A 20511-nucleotide genomic window follows, 5' to 3' on the forward strand; every position below is an offset into this window, starting at 1 on the left:
TACAGGGTCATGGGTGACATTCCCTGTTTGGTACATAATAGAAGTGATTGTTGATTTTTCTTTATTAATTTTAAGCTGATTAGCTAGAAATTTGCCAGATTTATTTGAGTTTTCATATCTTTCCAGTCGAAGTTTTTGTATCTGGAATTGTGTTTGTTTATTGTTGATGTCATTTAACTGCAGCTTTAAATTTTTCAGGTCGCCCAGTATGTGTTCCTGTGCAGAAGCAGCATAATCAGTCTCCAGGGTTTTAATTTTATTTTCTAGTTCTAATAAATCTGCTTTCTCTTTGCGTTTTTTATGCGTTGAATAAGAGATGATTTTCCCTCTCATGACTGCTTTTGCTGCTTCCCAAAGAATACTTGGTGATATTTCAGAAGTATTGTTGAATTCTAAGAAGGTTGCCCACTCTTTTTTAAAGAATTCAATAAATTCCTGGTCTTTTAGCAGAGATGTATTAAACCTCCAGGTTGAACCCGAGGGTCTGGGTACTTCCCTTGAAATAGTAACAGAAACTGGTGCATGGTCACTGATAATAATTGGATGAATGTTGGAACTTTTAATTTCTTTCAAAAGGGAGTTACTGATTAATAAATAGTCTAAACGGGAGTGTGAATGGTGAACTGGAGAAAAAAAGGTGAACCCCTTAGTGCTTGGATGACATGAGCGCCACGCGTCGCAGAGACCCAGATCATTCATGTACCGCTTTAGAATACTTGCAGACTGCCATGTACGCTGGTTTGCTGCTTTGCTGAATCTGTCAAGTTCAGGGTCCAAAACAAGGTTGACGTCTCCTCCTATAATGATTGTGGAGTCAGAGTGAGCTGAGAGTGAGGTGAAGAATCTGTGAAAGAAGGAAGAGTCGTCAACATTAGGGCCATAAACACTCGCTATACAAAAGTCAAAAAGCGTCACTTTTTAAAAAACGCCTCGGGTTCGTTTTTTTTTTTTTGACGCCTCGCGTCGAAATCTATTCAACCAATGAGAATGGCGCTTTTGCACACGTGTCTGGAGCTTCTGAAGTAACAGTAAAGCACAACTTGGGGGCGCTCAAACACAAAACTGCCTTTCTGAGTACACATACCAGCGAAGAAGATAGACGCCAAGTAGCGTCTACACTGCCGCAAAGAAATAATGACGGACATTCTAAAATATCCCCGAAAACGCTCATGATACATTTTCAGCTCTTGTACCAGTCGATAAAACTCCCCATGTTATTCTCTTCTCGTTACTATGGGATGTACCCAAAATTGGCGTCTTTCAACAGAACAATAATTTCTTCATCCGTGGAACTGGAGTTAGAGCTACTGGTCCTGGAAATATTCATGTTTTCTTTGTTTGATTCTGACAAGCGCGTAAATACTTGCTCTCTTCTTCTGAGTGAAAAGCGACTTTAAGAAGCGTGAAGTTTCGCAGCGCCACCTTGTGTACAGGAGTATTTCTGTTTTACATTAAGCGCCATCTAATGTCAGGGAATGAAATTGCATGTTCGCTCGGCTCATCGTCAGCGAAAATCGCCTGGGTGTGAACACAAAAAACGTGTTGAAAAAAGCTGGCGAAAAACGGCTGGCGAATATTCGTCCCGGTGTGTACGGGCCTTTAGACTGCTGCCCCCGCGACCCGGTCCCAGATAAGCGGAGGAAGATGGATGGAATGACAGTATACATCATTGTGTTTTCTTTGCTCTTTTGTCAATTTTTTTAGAGCTGGACCCCTGGCATAATTTTGAGCAATAAGTTCATTTCTGCTTGGTGTGTAATGTCCTGCACTGTAAACCCGAACAAGTTACCAGAACTTAAAAAAATTAAGGCAATCATTTGCCACAATTTTTTTGAGTTGATTAACTAAAAAGTCTGAGTTTTCCATAACATAACAGATTTAATTGTGTGCTACTTGTATTTCTTTATAACAGTTAAATTAAAAGTGTCAATTTGTGCAAGTCAAATATTGGCATTAAATATAACCTACATTTACACATTAAGACAACTTAATTGTCATCAGTTACAATGACTTGCAGTTTTGAGTTTTAAAGCCACAGGAATAAGTTTCCATAACTTAAAAAAATAGGGAAAAACAACAATTTTATCTTAACAGAACTCAATATTTATTAGTTACCTTCTTGTACAGGGATAATCAATTTGTTTGAGTCAGTAAACTCAAGACCATGCTTTTCAAAACTTATTTTCTTTAGGCAAATGATTGCCTAAAAAAACAGAGTAATGGTAACTTAAAACACTCTAAAAAGAAAAGAAGTTGATCCAACTTAATTGAATTACTTCAGTTGGTAACACCTAATTGAATTGAGTTCATGCAACTCAGTTTTTTATGGCAATTTAACTCAAATTGATAAGTTGGTCTAATTGAAAAAAACATGTTATAAATTTTGCTTCAACAATTGACATTGGCACATTTTTCTAAAGTTTCAACTACTGGACCTTGAACATCAAAGACATGAACGACCCAGCAATGTCTCATAGTTCAAGACAGGGGCTCAGGTGTTGCAAACTCTGCCTTTAATAATGGGACATACCATGTTTTTTGCTCTACGGGGTTGGTCATCATCGTCTACCAAACTCTAACTTATGGTGCAGAAAGAAATAAAAATAACAGTTTAATTTACTAGTTCAAACAGAGTAAAACAGCTACACAACAAAAACCATGGACAAAAACGCACACTTAAACCCCAATCTGCCCAGTTTGGCAAAGAGAATGGTATCCCATAATTCCTTGCGCTGCCTTACGTTATGATATCATGGTGCATTTACACAAAAGTTACACCAACTTAATTCAATTAAGTTGATTGAAAGTGAAATAACTACATCAGACAACTATGTGTCATTTTTAAGTTGAATGAACCCAAAACAATGATTTATTTTCACCAAACCAAATAATTAAGATTGAACAATGGAAAAAAGTTAATCTTTCCAACTACAGCCCAAAACCTCTTTTTAGATTGTACAGCAAAATGTTGTAAACACCTGCCTAACAATATTAATGACTCACTCCTTTCTGTGCAATGCCTAAATAAAACTAATGAAAGTACTTTTCATACATAAGTTTTACTCTTACAAGAATTATTTTATTAAACAATATCTTTTGTTGTACAAAGGAGCCTTCGCGTCTGCCTACTTCTTCCATTTATTTGAACATGTAAACAGCCAAACAGCATGGATCTCACTTCTGCTTCAAGCCCTCTCACTCATGGTTTTCACACCAAGATTTCCCACTTCCCATGAGTCTTAGGGGCTGAAGGCGGGGCTGGAGGTTGCTACAATATTTAGAAAAATAAAAATAAAAATTTGAGAGCATGCGGGACAAGGAATTGTTTAATCCACCTGAAACAAGAGAGATAAGAAATCCAATACTTAAATCTACATATTACACTTTAATTATGTTTTAAGTTTAATTTACTTAATTTAAACATATTTTATTTTAAATTAAAAATTATTAGTTACATATACTCAAAACAGGGGATGTGTTAAACAAACTTTATATGATTGAGTTAGAAGAGCTTTTTTGACAACTTTGAGTATTAGCTACTCATATTTAATTACTTTGAACGTTCGGGTTTACAGTTTGCAATACTTAAATCTATATATTACACTTGAATTATGTTTTTAGGTTTAATTTACTTAATTTAAACATATTTTATTTTAAATTAAAAACTATTACCGTAATTTCCGGACTACAAGCCACTACTTTTTTCCTGCGCTTACAGCCCTGCGGCTTATTCAGTGACGCGGCTAATTTATGGATTTAATTGGCGGCCGCCATGTACGTACTTTCGAACTCAGTGAATAGTTTGAATTCTCTATCTAACACCAAGCACGAGGCATTTTTATTCAACACACCTCTTAGCAGCCAAACAGCATGGACTTGACTTCAGGTCTTAGACACTTCAGTCATGGTTCAACAAAACGAAACACGCATGCCCGGCCGCATCCCAGAATCCTTTGGGGCCATTAGACCCAACGTGCACGTGATCGCCGCTACATTATGATGAAGCTTTCAAGTAAAAAGCAATCGTTAAAAGCAGCGTAAAAAAGTCCACCGTCACCAACGGGTTTGGAAAAGCCGGTTTGCTGCGTGACGGAGAGAACAGCGCATGGAGTGAATTTACATTCCATTTACGGTTTCTAAGGAAACCGTAAAAGCGGAATTTTGCTTTGAAAAACTCACAGCCTCCGTGTGAGCTGGAGACATTTTCTCCTGCTGATTGAGCTGCGGGGCCGATGGCAGTCTGATGGCTCCCACACGTAACAACGCATCCGCCCCTCATACACAAAACGTACAGTATTAAGTCCGATTGCTTTGCACAGAAACGATTTGCTCCATCCACCGGCGCAACGGGGACGAAGTGCTCCTCCTTGAAGCCGCCCTGGCCAGAGGTGTCGGAGTAGATAGGAAGGGGAGACAAGGAGCGCGCGGGGCGGGAGCGGAGCGCAGAGGCTTCTGAATTCTGTCGCACGCGCCGCACTGAGGCGCGCGTATCGCGCTGAGGCGCGCGCTTTTCAGTCGCCGCTGCTTTATTTTACCGTTGTGTTTTTTAACCAGCCCTGTTACTCCCATAACGCTGCTGCGACACAAGCGGAAGGAGAGCTGTACCCGTTCACCCCTCCATGCACTGCTGCTACTTGCTAATTCTTAAACACGTACAACAGAATGGCGAGCCGGGCGTTGGCCCCGCCTTTAGCCCCTAAGACTCATGGGAAATGTGGAATCGCGGATGTAAATTTCCTCATTATAACTGAGTGATGTAATGTTGATTATATGGTTACTGTTTGTAATTTTATGTTAGATACCTAGATTGTCAATAAGTAAAAAAAAAATGAAATAAAAACACCATAACTGAGGGACTTGTGAACAGAATAGATGTCCATGCTGTTTGGCAGATGTCGATACACTCAAATACATGAGCCAGAGGCAAAGCTGGCACCACCCACAATGTGCTAATGAATTGCACTCACTCTGGGATGCTGGCCGTGATCTGTCTGGATGACAATATCGGCTAACACATGCGCGGCTTGTACTCTGATGCGGCTTGTGTATGTATAAAAGCAGTCTAACACGTGAATATGGGTGGGTGCGGCTTGTAATCGGGTGCGCTTTGTAGTCCGGAATTTACGGTAGTTACATATACTCAAAACAGGGGATGTGTTGAACAAACTTCATATGATTGAGTTAGAAGAGTTTTTTTTTTTAATTTTGAGTATTAGCTACTCATTATATTTAATTACTCTGAACGTTCGGGTTTACAGTGTGTGTGTGTCTTTGTGAAACGTATCAGAAGGATTTGATTTTTAAAAACATGTTATTGTGAATATGATTTTTAGGTCTTATAAAACATTAAAAACAAAGTCATATAACCAATCACTGGGATCACTCTAAAAATCTTTGGCATTTTCCTAATTTTGTGCAACACCAACAGTAAAAATCCTTCAAAACCTCAATCCCTTCATAAACAAATGATATAGATCAATGATCTCAACAAGTGCAGCTGTCTTACTGCCTGCATTACCTGCTGTCTTCTTTCAAATAGGTTACTAACACCAACTAAACGACAAAAAATACAGTTTATATATAGTTAAAGTTCAAGTTCAAAAATATTAATGTTTTAAAAAAGTGAAAACAAGTGTAGAGTAACAAAATAAGACAAAGCAAGACAAAATTATATAAAACAAGAAAATTATATAAAACTAAAGAAAAAATTATATAAGACAAAATTATATAAACAACTAAAGGGAGTGAGAAGAAGAAAAATCTCATAAACTCTTACCCCCCTTTACCTTAAGTCCTTACTTTCCTAACTAATCCGAGTACAACCCCCAATCCAAGTCCAGTGCCCTACCCAAATGTACATTCAGTGACAGATGCACAAGTAATTCAATTCAATTCAATTTTATTTGTATAGCCCAAAATCACAACAACAGTCGTCTCGATGGGCTTCGAAGTGAAACATGAACTCAAAAGGATCGTGAATACAAAGAGTGCAATAGTAAAATACTAAAATGAACTAACAAACTGACAAAGCTATACTGGCATTCCTGCCCTTAGACCCCCCTTCGCGGTAAGGAAAAACTCCCAAAAAAACGGATTCCGGAAAAACGAAGAAACATCAGGGGTGCCCACATGAAGGAGGGATCCTCCCCCAGGACGGAAAGGCGATTTACCAGAACTCAAAGAGAAGAATTTACTTATCTAAATCTACAACTACACATTTAAAGTCCAGCACACGAGCTTCATCCAGCCGTAGTTGGGGGGACAGTCAAAGGCGGGAGTCGAGCCGGAGACAGGAACCACAGCCAGGTGTAGGAGCAGGAGCAGAGACCAGGTACTCGGTCAGGTACAGAGCAGAGACGAGCCAAAGATGAGCCAGAGGCAGGATCCACAGCCAGGTGTAGGAGCGCGAGCAAAGGCAAGGTAAACGGTCAGGAACTGGAGCACGGATGATCCAACTGGAGTCTGGAAGCACTCCCACTCCCCAGGAGGGGAGGGGAAAAGAGGGACAGTACATGAATCTCACTGCACCAAACAGAGGCATGGAGAACTAAATGATGAATAATGATCAAGAATGGAGAAGAGAGGAAGGGTAGAAGTAGAAGAGAAAAGAGGACAGAACCCCAGAGCACCATAGTTACCCCAGCTTCAACTTCTAGCAGCCTTTTAAAAGAAATAGTTATTAAGTTTAATTTAAACAAATTAACATTAAGTTAAATAATCTCTGAATACTAAGTAGTCTGACAATAAGCCTGTCCAAAGAGGAATGTTTTAAGTCTAACTTTGAATGTAGAAACTGAGTCGGCCTCTCTTACATGAGCTGGGAGTTTATTCCATAAGACAGGGGCTTGGTGGCTAAATGCTCTACTTCCAACCGTACTTTTACTAATTCTAGGAACCACAAGCAGTCCTGCATTTTGCGAACGAAGTGTTCTTATTGGATGGTAAGGGACTATGAGGTCCTTAATATAGGACGGGGCCATTCCATGTAAGGCCTTATAGGTTAACAGGAGGATCTTGAACTTGATTCTAGAATCAACTGGGAGCCAATGGAGCGAAACTAACACAGGAGTGATGTGATCTCTTCTGCTAGTTCCAGCTAACAATCTAGCTGCTGCGTTCTGAACAAGCTGGAGACTTCTTAAGGAACTCTTAGGACACGCTGCTAACAAGGAGTTACAGTAATCCAGCCTCGATGTAACAAATGCATGGATGAGTTTTTCAGCATCACTCTTAGAAAGTATATTTCTGATCTTAGCAATATTCCGCAGGTGAAAAAAGGCAGTTCTACACGCCTGAGATATATGAGCCTTAAATGATAAATCCTGGTCAAATAAAACCCCAAGGTTTCTAACTGTGGAATTAGGGGCTATGCTTATGCCATCCAAGGAGACTATCTGAGCAGACAGAGCATCTCTGAGGTTTTTAGGACCTAGTATAATGACCTCAGTTTTTTCTGGGTTCAAGAGGAGGTAATTGATTGTCATCCAGGTCTTGATGTCACTGATGCAGGCGTTCACTTTCTCTATCTGGTCATTCTGGTCAGGCTTCATGGATGAATATAACTGCGTATCGTCGGCAATAACAATGAAAATGAATGCTGTGTTTCCTGATTATGTTTCCTAGGGGTAGCATATAAAGCGTAAACAGGATCGGTCCCAAGACTGAGCCCTGTGGGACTCCATAGTTGACTCGAGTGCACTGAGAGGAATGGCCATTTACATTAACGAACTGATACCTATTGGACAGATAGGATTTAAACCAGTGGAGAGCAGATCCTCTGATCCCTATGTCCTGCTCTAGTCTATGGAGTAAAATACCGTGGTCGATAGTGTCAAAGGCTGCACTGAGGTCTAACAGGACCAGAATAGAAACTAGTCCCTTTTCTGAGGCCAATAACAAGTCATTAGAGACTCTAACTAGTGCAGTTTCCGTACTGTGGTGGAGTTATTTATTATCGTTAATATGGAATCATTAATTAGGGGAAAAGTTTCTTTAAAAAGTCTAGTGGGAATTGGGTCTAACAGACACGTTGAGGATTTGCAAGACGTAATAATTGATGTTATTTCCGCTTGATCCACAATAGTGAAGCAGTCTAATGTTACAGAGGTTTCTATGGATGCCTCCATTTCTACCGCTTCAGCCTGTTCTGGGCTGATAGTAGGAATAACTTGATTTAACTTATGTCTAATATTTGAGATTTTACTATCGAAACATGTAAGAAAATCATCAGAGCTGAGAGAAACAGGAACTTGTGGTTCTAATGAGCTCTGACTGCGAGTTAATTTAGCAATAGTGCTAAAAAAAAATCTTGGATTATTTCCATTCTCTGATATCAAGGTTGAATAGTACTGGCTTCTAGCTCTACGCAGAGCTTTTTTATAATTTAATAGGCTATGTTTCCAGATATCCAGAGACTGCTCTGAACCTGAGCGGCGCCATTCTCTTTCCAACTTACGGGTTTCTTGTTTAAGAGAACGAGTTTCAGCGTTAAACCACGGTGCTACTCGGTTTTGTCTGACGAACTTAGGTTTCAAGGGGGCAACAACATCGAGAGTACTCCTGAGGGATTGTAAGGCATCATTAACAAAGTGGTCATTTATATTAGGACTGATAATATGGGAGCTGGACTCAGAGTATTTTCTCAGAATATCACTAAGTACTGGCTGAACTGTGTGTTTAAACTCAGACACAGAACGGTCAGTTAAGGTTCTTCTAAGCTGTTTCTTATTCACTGGGGCAGAAGGATGTTCCAGTGTAAACTGGAAGGTAATCATAAAGTGATCAGAAATGATGGGGTTAAGAGGAAGGACACTCAGCTGGCTGATCTCTATACCATGGGTTAGAACAAGGTCCAGGGTGGGCTTATGACAGTGAGTGGGTTCATTCACACTTTGGGTGAAACCAACATCATCTAATAAAGCTGCAAAAGCCTTTTCTAGGCAGTCACTGGGGTCATCAACATGAATATTAAAATCCACTATTATTATAGTTTGATCAGAATCTAAGACAATAGTCGATAGGAAGTCGGAAAACGCAGTTAAAAATTCTGAATACGGGCCGGGGGGGCAATAAATAATTATGAATAAAACAGGCTTTCGAGTTTTCCTGTTTGGGTGATTTATAGACAATATGATGTTTTCAAATGAATTTTAAGCATTTTTAACTTTAGGGCTGAGAAGTAAGCTAGACTGTGATATTACTGCCAAACCACCTCCTTTCCCTGAAATCCTGGATTTCTGATAGTTAGCATAAGTGGGGGGGGGGTTGCTTCATTCAATCTAACGTAGTCATCCTGTTGGAGCCAAGTTTCTGTTAAGGCTAAAAGACTAAGGTTGTTATCAATGATTAACTCATTGACTAAGAGGGACTTGGAGGAAATGGATCGAATGTTTAATAAACCGCATTTAATGACATCATAATTCTGCTCGTGAGTACTGCTGTCTGTCACTTTGAGGTTTCTATGACGCGCTCCTTTCATTTGTCTTTCAGCACATAAGCTAAAGCTCGGACCTGCTTGACTTTCCCTGCATGGGTTTTGCACCAGCACTAACCCTAAGGGAGGCTCAGAGGAGCGTTTTACACTGCTGCTCTGCGCCCGGGTCTCGTCTCTGGATTGTCAGGTTAACAGACTAAGCCTAGCAGAAATGTTTCTAGAAAGAAGAGCGGCACCGTCCCGAGTGGGATGGACGCCGTCTCTCCGCATGAAACCGGGCTTCCCCGAGAAACGTGCTCCAGTTATCCACAAAACAAACGCCGTTTTCTGGGCACCATCTAGAAAGCCAGCGGTTAAATGATGAAAAGCGGCTTTACATTTCATCATTGACTAAGTTCGGCAGGGGACCAGAGAAAATTACAGTGTCGGACATCGTCTTAGCCATTTTACACACCAAAGCTACGTTTAACTTAACCACCTCTGATTGTCTCCGTCGGGCATCATTACCGCCTGCGTGAATCACGACTCGACGGAACCTGGACTTACTCTGAGCTAACATCCTACGGTTCCCCTCGATGTCACCAACTCTGGCCCCCGGATAACACCTGACTGTAGCCGCTGGGAGCTCCACGTTTCTAACTTCAGAAGAGCCGATAACCAGAGTTTTTTTTTTTTTTTTTATATATAACTATAACTAGCCTATAACCAGAGTTGAATGTTCAGCGGGTGTGTCGCTGAGGGGGGAGAACCTATTACTAACGTAGAGTCTCGGGTGCTCTAAGTTTTTGCGTTTAGCACTATGTTTCCTCCCAACCGGTACAAACCCCTGACTGTTGGGAGGGCGCAGGGGTGCTAACTAAGTAATTCTCATTTCCAAAAAACAACCAAATGAATAACACAATCTTATATTATAAGCATGCAGATTTACAAATGCTGAGGTTCTGCATTGTTTTGTATTTGTAAATATTTATCAATAATCATATTTTTGTATTTATACTTAAATTCTTTTATGTTTGGACGTTGTTTTCAAGCATTTACTGGTTCTGTTTCACAAATTCACTCCACAAACTGAAACTCAAAATCTTTACGTGCTTTATGTATGAGAAATTTATTTTTTCCCTAAAATTGTATTTTTCCTCTTTTTTAATAAATAACCTTTGAATCTTCGTCGGTAATAAGTTGTTTTCTGCCTAGAATATTATTTGAGAGGTACAATACTCTACTAGATCATAAAATTGTAGTAATTTTGATTGTATGAATAATTTGTTTGTGTGCTCAAGGTAACTGACTTTGTGTATGATTCGTATTGCTCTCTTTAGAAGTAATGAAAGTCAATGTTTGACAGTTGTTCCCCCAAACCTCTACACAATAAGAAAAAGATGGTAACACCAATGTACAGTATAACATGTGGAGTGATTTGTGGTCCAGAACCAGTTTTGCTTTATTCAACACTGAGATACTTATGGATAGTTTGTATGTACCTAATATGTGCTTTCCAGGTTAGTTTTTTTTTATTATCAATTCTGACCCCAGAAAATGGATTTTCATAAATTATTTCAAGTTTCACCCCATTTATGTGTTTACTGTTATAGTGATCAAAAAACATCATTTTTGTTTTACTTTGATTTAGTGAAAGTTTATTTACATCAAACCACATCTGCAGTTCCAGCCTTGGATGCATGCATTCAAATTTCACAGTATTCCATTGAAAAACATAAGACCTATAACAGTGCGCCACTTTGCTAGCTCACCACGCGCACCCCGTTCAAAATCTGCAACTTCTAATTCCAACATTTTTTCCACAGTAGCTTGCCATTGGTGCCAAAAAAGTCCCAAGACGATCGATAAAAATTCCAACAACAAGTTTACATTTGAATCCGGTGGTAAAGATGTTTTTTATAGAAAATTCAAGATAGCAGCCTTTTCCCAAAGTCAAAGGTCGACCAAACTCCAGACGTGATTGCAGACTTACGCTAGGGCAGTGCTTCTCCAACTAGTGGGGCGCGTAATACCCCAAGGAACAGACTTTGCTTTTTGCTGTGTACAGTGTAATTGTACATCCACGACAGCAGGTGGCGCAGTTGTGCGCTTACTGCCAAAGTCTGCGTGAGAGTTTAAAACTTTTCAAATGAAAAGCTAAGACAAGGAAATCCGCTGAGTCTTATCTAGCGCTGGGATTCACGGTGACGACAGTGGGACAGGAGGAAAGACCAGTGTGTGTCTGAAAATGTTGGCGGCGGACAGTATAAAGCCAAATACATTAAGACGTCACCTACAGACATTGCACCCTCAACATGTTGACAAGCCGCTTGATTTTCTTCAGCGAAAATATGCGGAGTATGGCCAACAGTCATCCCGCTTTGAGAACGCTTCAACAGTAAACCAGCGAGCACTTTTGGCCTCATTTAAAGTGGCGTACCAGATCGTGCAGAGCAAAAAAACCCACACAATAGCTGAGGAGTTGATACTGCCTGCAGCAGTAGACATGGTTTCTGTCATGCTTGACAACACGAGGGCTGTAAAGTTAAAAGCCATCCGACTGTCCAATGACACGATCGCAAAATGCATAGATGACATCGCAAATGATCTGCAGGAACAGCTGATAGATGAACTCACAGACAAAAGGTTTGCCTTACAATTTGATGAAGCAACTGACAGTAACAAAGACTGTTTATTTATCGCTTATGTACGTTTTGGCATGACAAACCCCCTGTGTGAGGATTTGCTCTTCTGTAAATCTGTCAAAAATCGAGCCACAGCTGAGGAGCTGTTAAAAATGCTAGACTGCTTCCTCACTGAGAATGGGCTGAAGTGGGAGAACTGCATTGGGGTTTGCAGTGATGGTGCACAGACCATGGCAGGGATGAGAAAAGGACTGTGGACGCTCATCAAGAAGGCTTCACCTAATGCTGAGTGGACATACTGTGTCACACATAGAGAAGCACTGGCATCAAGGCACCTTTCCTCTGAATTAGGTGAGGTTATGACTGACATTTATAGGTGTACAGGTAATCAATTTTATAAAGACCACACCACTAAAATCCAGAATCTTTTCTGCTATCTGTGAGGAGATGGGAGCTGAACACCAGGCTGTGCTCTTTGACAGTGGCTGTCACGAGGAAAAGTCGTGTCCCATGTTTTTGAGCTCAGAGAGGAGATCCGAGTGTTTTTGGAGCAGGAACATAAGTATGAAGATGCAGCAAAATTCAGAGATGAGAACTTCCTGGCAAAACTGGCCTACCTGAGTGACATATTTGGAAAGCTAAATGAACTAAATTTACAGTTACAAGGGGAAAATTAACACCTCCCTCAGATCATAGACAAGATCAGCTCCTTCAATCGAAAGCTTTCAATGTGGGCCAAGCAACTTGATGAAGGAAGAAGTCATGCATTTGAGAATCTGCATGAAATTATTGACAGCACTGACTATGATGCCACCTCAGTGATTCCAGTTATCAAGCAGCACATTGCATCATTGATGGGACTCTTCAAAAAGTACTTTCCTGAAAACAGTTCCCAGTATGACTGGCTGCTAGATCCTTTCAATGCAGCAGTTCCAGCTGGTTTCACCTCTGCAGAGGAAGAACAGTTCATTGACATGACGTCTAAATCCACTTTGAGACTGAGCTTCACATCACAGACACAGAGTGAATTCTGGCTGAGTGTAGAGAGGCAGTATCCACTCTTAGGACAGAAGGCAATGTGCATTCTTTTTCCCTTTGCAACTTCTTACCTTTGTGAGATCGGCTTCTCTGCTATTGCTGCACTAAAGACCAAGTACAGGTCCCAGCTGAACATTGAACAGGAGCTGAGAGTTGCACTGTCATGCTGTAACTCTTGTGCTATCCTAGGAACTTTAACATTGGGAGTTGGGTCATCTAGACCCAGTAGACAGTGCTCTGAACCTTTTTTCTTCAATGATTTGTGATCTTCACTGGTGTCCATGGATTACATGAAATCTTTCCACCTTTATCCACCTTTGTCATGGTAGGGAGAACACGTCAATGTAAGGGTGGGGTCATCTAAGACAGTGTTTTTTCAACCTTATTTGAGCCACGGCACACTTTAACCTTGACAAAAATCCCGCGGCACACCAGCATCCAAAAAAAAAAAAAAAAGGAGAGACTCTTAGTCTGTATTGATCTACAGCCCCCCCCCCCCCCCCCCCCCCCCCCACAATCTCACATGCATTTGGGTGATAATTGTGGCAGAAAATTTTGGAAGCTGCAGCTGTTTTTTCTGAAAAATGTAATAAAAGTTAAGTTAGAAGATTTAAATACTGTTTGATGTGTGTTCGTTGTTGTTTCAAGACGTTAAGAGGAGAGACTCGTGTTCCTTTAACCCAATGCATCATGGGAGATGTAGTGCAAACGCAGAAAGACTGAGCTTCATTCTTTTGAGGTGAAGACTTTAACCACTTCTGATTGGTCAGACTGATGACGTATGATTAAGCCTCCAAGAATGATTGGCGGAGACCGTTAAAGGGGCGGGACTTTTCAGAAAACAGCTTTAGTTGCCGCTAAATCGCGGTACCGTCATTCTTACAAAAATGTCTTTAATAGAAACAAATTACGACAAAAAAAGTATTTTTATTATCTTTCGTATTCCTAACTAATCAGTGTTTTATCAGTCGTGATGCTGATATAATGGAGATGGAAAATGTTGTTAGATCAGTGAATGAGGGCAATTTCCCACGGCACACTTGACCATCTTCCACGGCACACTGGTTGAAAAACACTGATCTAAGATAGCACAAGGGTTAAACCTCGCTTTGAAAATGCGCGAAACATTTTCTTTATCCTAGGGGGGGCCTCGCAAAAAATAATCTACAACTTTCTGTAGATCTTTTTGTAGAACAACATTTTGTCCACAGTCGCTTGCCATAGCCTACGTGCACGATAGAACTTCCGGTTAACCTCCGTGTTTCGAGTGTAAGGCCGACAACTTCCTGTTGGTCGTGTTATTGTTGTGGGGAGTTTTGTTGAGTTGCTAGTTTTGAGTAAATAGGAGCGGATTTCGGGTAAAAGACAGGCGTTTGGTGTTTCAACGCGTGACAAAGACATCACAACATTGTTGTGTACCCGTGTGCGAATTTGTCAAAGTACAACAGTACTATAAGCTTTCATAGCTTTCCAGTATATCTGTCGGTGAGAGCCGAATGGATGGTGAACACGGCGGGAGGACTTCACCCCAAGCAAGACGAGTCGTGTTTCGTATTTGCAGCAATCGGAAAGAAAATGCGTCATGTAAACACACCGTTCGGAATATTCTGCCCCGGTCAGACTCGTTCGGATCAAAATTTCTTTCCGATTCGAGATAGCTGGGTTATACCGATCGTTGTTCATGTAAACGGTAATTCAGATCGTGTGTCACTACTGCTCTGGTTTACGTCATGCATAGATGGTGTTTCGCTGAGAGAAAGCTTTGGAGCGCATACGGGACCAACTAGCCGCTCCGCTCTCGCCCCGCTGGCTCTCCCCTCTCTTTCACCCCTCACGAGGGAGATGCGGGGGGGATGTGTGCCCACTGACGTCTGGACCCGGCATCCGAGCTCTGCGTTCGGGCTCCGGTGCCAGTGGACCGAGTGAACCTCTCTGAGCAGAGCAGCCGGATTTATTAATGTGTTTGAGGGGAGGGTGATTTGTTACATGTGCGTGTTGTTTTGTTATGTGTGAGAATTCGGACTGCGAGCCGACCCGCCGCTCTGGGTTAGCGGCTGCCAGACTCACGAGAACAGAGCAGAGCTCGAGCCGCCAGCTTACACAGCCGTCTCAGTCATTAGAAACTGTTCAAAAAAATCACACGGAATTGTGTTTCTAGTTGTGCCCTGACAAAATAAAGGCTGATGTTATTCCCAGACATTTACGTGGTTCGTCCTGGATTTTGTGTCCATCAAAAGGCTAATGTTGTTAGCCCGTGTTGTTAGCCTAACACTGGGTTCTTCTTCCAGCTCCGTACTTCTTCCACAAAAAAAAAACACTGACCACTAGGATTAAATATAAAATGATGAGCGAACAGGCACTTCATAATATTCATAACATTAATAAAAGCACGTTTGGAAGATCGCCTCGTATATTACCGAGCTGCTGCATAAATATATGTGACAGCAAAGGTTTGTTTACAACGGGACACATTTCCCTTCCGGTATTTTCGACACTATATTTTTTCGATACGATATTTTGCCCATGTAACCACGCACTGGTCGAAAATCCTGTAGATGTCGTTCACGTCGATTTTCGGGAGACCTTGTAGACAACGGGTGAAATATGCCATCTTTCGCAATCAAAATCTGCCGTGTCGCTGCTATAGAAGTCGCAAACCGGAAATGGTCGGCCTCACACTCAAGGCGGCGGAAGTAGAACTCCTTAGTTACGTGCACGGAGCCTATTGATGCCCGAAAAGTTTCAAGAAGATCGATAAAAATCCCTAGGACATGTTTTCGTTTGTATGTGGTACTAAAGGTGCTTTTCATTGAAAATTCAAGATGGCCGCCTCTTCCCAAGGTCAAAGGTCAACAAAACTTCTTTGGTTATTGTAGAATGAAGCTGGCGGCATGTGTATGCGACATTTTGTCCACAGCACCTTGCTATGGATGCCTGAGAGGTTACGAGACAATTGCAAGAAATCCCTAGGACGAGTTTTCGTTTGTATGTGGCGCTAAAGGGGCTTTCTAAAAAAAAAGATGGCAGCCTCTTCCCTAGGTCAAAGTTCAACGATACTTCGGTGGTGTATGTAGACTGGAGCTGGCAGCAAGTATGTGCAATTTCGTGAAAATCGCTGAAACAAAAGTGTCGTTTTCCCATATCGTGGAAAAACACAAAAATCGCCAATTCTCTGAGTTCGCCACAAAATGGCTGCCAAGCCGTAGGTCGTGTGGCCGTCCCATAATGATTTCAAAACTTCTTTGGGATATCCCCAACATGTGTGTTTGGGTTTCGTAACTGTTCTATGAAGTACATTTTTTCCGTCCTCATTCGCCAATCATTTTTTTGACGGGATCGCTCGCTGTGATGTCATCGTCTTTATTTTTTTTTGGGGGGGGGGGGGGGGGGTGACGTTGACTTTGTGTAAAATTTATTTTCAATTTATCTGAGGTGTGTGCACATTTTGGTGACTTTTCGAGTATGCGGCGGGGGTCACATTTTCGCTGAAAGGCGCCAAAATCATTCAAACTGCGAAAACAATATGGTCCTTGCAGTGAGTGTGACTGCTGCTGCGGGCCATAAATATATTCTAATGGTTTCAGGATTCCATTGATTACTTTTTTCACCAAAGCTATATCAATGCCATTAATATCAGTAGAGAATTTACCCTTCATTCCTCTCACTGTCTTTAATATTTCATTTGCATACTTCCGGGATCGCATGGAGCAGTGACGCGGATCTGTCCAAGACCTTTTATTTTTGGGGAATAAACACACCGTTCCAGTGCTATTTTTCCTCTGATTTACTGGAGGTAAAACTCTGACCGTCCTGGAGAGCAACGAGGAGGAGGACCTGGATAGCCTGTCACGCTACATCGACAGGCAGTACAAGCACTTCGTCATGGAAAAAAAAAACCTCAGTCAGGCAAGCCAACCGCCCCCAGCAAGCGGAGCCGTCCCAAAGAATCACCAGGAGCTTCTCCACCGAAGACGCAGTTTGAATCCAACTCGTGGGATATGCTTCTTAGCATCGATGCTAAGCTATCCAGCTTCGACAGCCGTCTTTCCCTCCTGGAGATCCTTCATTGGGAATTCCAAGAAATCAAGGACACTCTGGAATTCTCCCATAAACAAGTGGAAACCCTGACCGCAGAGAACTCAGTGCTGAGAGAGTCGGTAAGCTCCCTCACTGATGGAATGAGCCAACTCTCTGATGAAAATAAGATCAAAGAGTCCATTCTGGATCTTATATCAAGATTTATGAGCGATAACCTGGTGGTCATGGGAATACCAGAAACGCTAGAGGAAAACGCTGAGGAAAAAATTAAAAGCTTTATTCAAAGCCAGGTTAAGCTTCCTGAGGAAAAAGTTAAATCCATACACTTTCACCGTGTGCATCACATGGGAGCAGCAAGACCAGGAAATCACAGGCCAAGACCCATGGTGGCCAAGTTCGTGCTCCACAAAGAGAAGGAAGAGGTGAGGCGCCGTGGCAGGCAGTGAGTAAAGGCACCCGCGCTGTCATCTCTGTGGACCGGCTCTACGTGAACGGACAGCTCCACCGCGACCCAAACGTCACCCCATGGCTCTACTAAATCAGATATGTATCCACACTCTCTGCACAGGTGTTAGTTTATGCTTATATGTGACACACTGGGCATTTGAGAGAGGTTAATGACTGCAAAGTGGTGGTAGGAGAGAGTGTAGCCAGACAGCACCGCATGGTGGTGTGTAAGATGACTCTGGAAGAAGAAGAAGACAGGGAAAACAGAAAAGAAGACCAAGTGGTGGAAGCTACAGAATGAAGAAACTTGTGAGGAATTTAGGCAGAAGTTGAGACAGGTCCTGGGTGGTCAGGATGAGCTTCCAGAGGACTGGGAAACTACAGCAGAGATTATCAGGGAAACAGGTAGGAAGGTGCTAGGTGTGTCATCTGGAAAGAGGAAAGACATCTGTGTCTTTCTTTTCAAAAAGGCAACCTAACTGTGCTGGAGGGACACTGCTTTGCAAGAGCAAAAATTGAGAAGCTGCGTTACCAATACCTGACAGAGGGAAAGGATGTTAGGTGGAGTGACCGTGTCAAAGAGGCGATGAATGCCTTATCAGCTGATGGCAGAAATACTGGTGAGATCCTTCGTTTTATTTGTAAGCTTTGTGATCACTTGGATGTTCGTTTTCCAGAGGATGAGTTAAAGGAGTGGTCTGCATTGGACATTGAGGCATTGAGCTCAGACATCAGTTTTGAGTTCGGAGCAGCAGACATTGCCACACTGGCAAAGAAGTATGAGGCCATTCTCCACCAGCCACATTCTGTGGAGGTCATTAACAGTGAATATGCTGAATTCAAGTTCATAATGAGGCAAAAACTCAAACAAGGGTCAATCAGCACATTTTCAGACATGGTGGCTGCAACACTAAAATGTGAGGAGCTAAAACACATCTCACAGCTTGTGGATATTTGTGCTACATTTCAAGCATCCAGCGCAGATTGTGAAAGAGGATTTAGTTTAATGAATCAGATCAAAACAGCATCCAGAAATCGTCTTGAAGTGGATCATTTGGACCAGCTGATGCGCATAAAGTCAAAGCTGCAAGCAGACGAGGTCATCGACCTGGACAAGGTGTACAACCATTGGAGACGTGAGAAAGACAGACGGGAAAATTAAGGTGAGTTTTTTTTTTCTATTCTTTTTAGCTTATTCAAGAGTCATTTAATATGAATTTATTATGAATTTTGATAGTGAAATGCTTTAACCCTGAGTAGTATATGCTAATAAAAACTGCATAAATATTATTTGTGGGAGTCACTTTGGATTATCACTACTAGTAATTATAAATTAGAGTTAATGGAACATGTCATTGCGCAAGATGTGAAAGTTAAATGTGAACAAAATTTATATCTCTAAAAGATGTACGTCTCTATTCTTCCAGAGCAGGAGCCCCGCCCTGACTCCAGAAGGAGGACTTTCACACCCATTTTGAAAAGGGACAGGGGTTTCCAACTGGGACAATCTGTGCACTTAAATAAAGGTCTTATTACAGAAATGTAAATGCATACCCTTTTTTTCTCTTCCTTTAACATATTTCTAATTTTTAAATGCCTAATTGGTTTGTGTTTTTATTTATTTTTATTTTCTGTATTTGACTTGGCCTCTTGGGGGTTGTTGAAGGGGGTGGATGGGACGTGTTGACATTTGAGTGTTTATTTTTTACACATTGCTTTTTTCTGACACTTCATTATACACTCTGTATGTCTGTTTAATACAAAATAAATGTTTAATAAATAAAGTTATAAAAAACAAAGAAATGTAAATGCGATCGTTTTGATTCTTTTAACAAACTTTAACTTGGACGGATGCAATGTCAGCATGACCTTAGTGTGAAGGTCTGATGTTGCTCACATTGGTCCATGGGACAGCTCACAGAGTTTGTGTGCTTGCTCAGACTCGTGAAAAATTAGAGGGAACATTGGTGATAACCTAGATATGTCTAATTTACCTTTTTTCGGTTCTAAAATTAAACAACACAAATGCTTCAAAAATTTAAACATCAGCTCATCTCTAACAGCCTGGTGGGATTTTCTTAAAAAAAACAACCACACATTATTTCAATGCAAACTCACCCCCATTTGGAATAACCCTGACGGTGTTTCGCCCGTGGCCGGTTGTTTGGCGCTTGGCCTGGCCCCCCGGGGGTTGGCGATGCATCCACAGCAGGGGTTAAGGGGTTCCCTTGTTTTTTTAAAATTATTTTTCATTTTATTATTATTATTATTGTTTTCTTTTACATTTATTATTATTATACAGTGGTGGACAAAGTTGTTGGTACCCCTCAGTTAAAGAAAGAAAGTCCACAATGATCTCTGAAATGACTTGAAACGTTCAAAAGTAACTAAATTAAAATTTATTGAAAATTAAATAATCAAAATCAGCCATTACTTTTGAGGTGTTGATTAACACAGTTATTTAAAAAACAAACTAATGAAATAGGGCTGGACAAAAATGATGGTACCTCCATGAAAGACTGAGAACTAATTGTCCAGGGGTCATGATGAACTCAGGTATGTCCTTTAATTGACATCACAGCTGTTCTCAAACCCATAATCAGTCAGTCTGCCTATTTAAAGGTAGACAAATAGTCACGTCGCTAGATCAAGGTACATCAGTGTCAGATGGCACCATTCGTGGTTGTTTGAGCCAGAGTGGACTTCATGGGAGATGACCAAGGAGGACACCACTGTTGAAAGGAAATCATAAAAAGCCAGACTGGAATTTGCAAAAATGAATGTTGACAAGCCACAAAGCTTCTGGGAAAATGTCCTTTGGACAGATGAGACAAAACTGGAGCTTTTTGGTAGACTCTATGTTGGTAGACTCAAAAATGAAGCATCCAACCAAAAGAACACTGTCCCTACTGTGAAACATGGAGGAGGCTC

General features: G+C 41.3%; 1 protein-coding gene and 1 long non-coding RNA gene across 3 annotated transcripts in view; both read left to right on the forward strand.

Moving 5' to 3' along the window:
- Positions 1–20511, forward strand: part of kdr (kinase insert domain receptor (a type III receptor tyrosine kinase)) — a 66821-nt gene that overhangs the window by 27147 nt on the left and 19163 nt on the right. The window lies entirely within an intron of this gene.
- Positions 18552–19383, forward strand: LOC144991810 (uncharacterized). Its single transcript, XR_013655429.1, has 2 exons — positions 18552–18743; positions 19008–19383. It is a non-coding gene; the product is annotated as an uncharacterized LOC144991810 (long non-coding RNA).

The sequence above is a fragment of the Oryzias latipes genome, chromosome 4 (assembly GCF_053564925.1).
Source record: "Oryzias latipes strain Hd-rR chromosome 4, Olatipes_Hd-rR_3.1".
Classification (NCBI taxonomy): Eukaryota; Metazoa; Chordata; class Actinopteri; order Beloniformes; family Adrianichthyidae; genus Oryzias; species Oryzias latipes.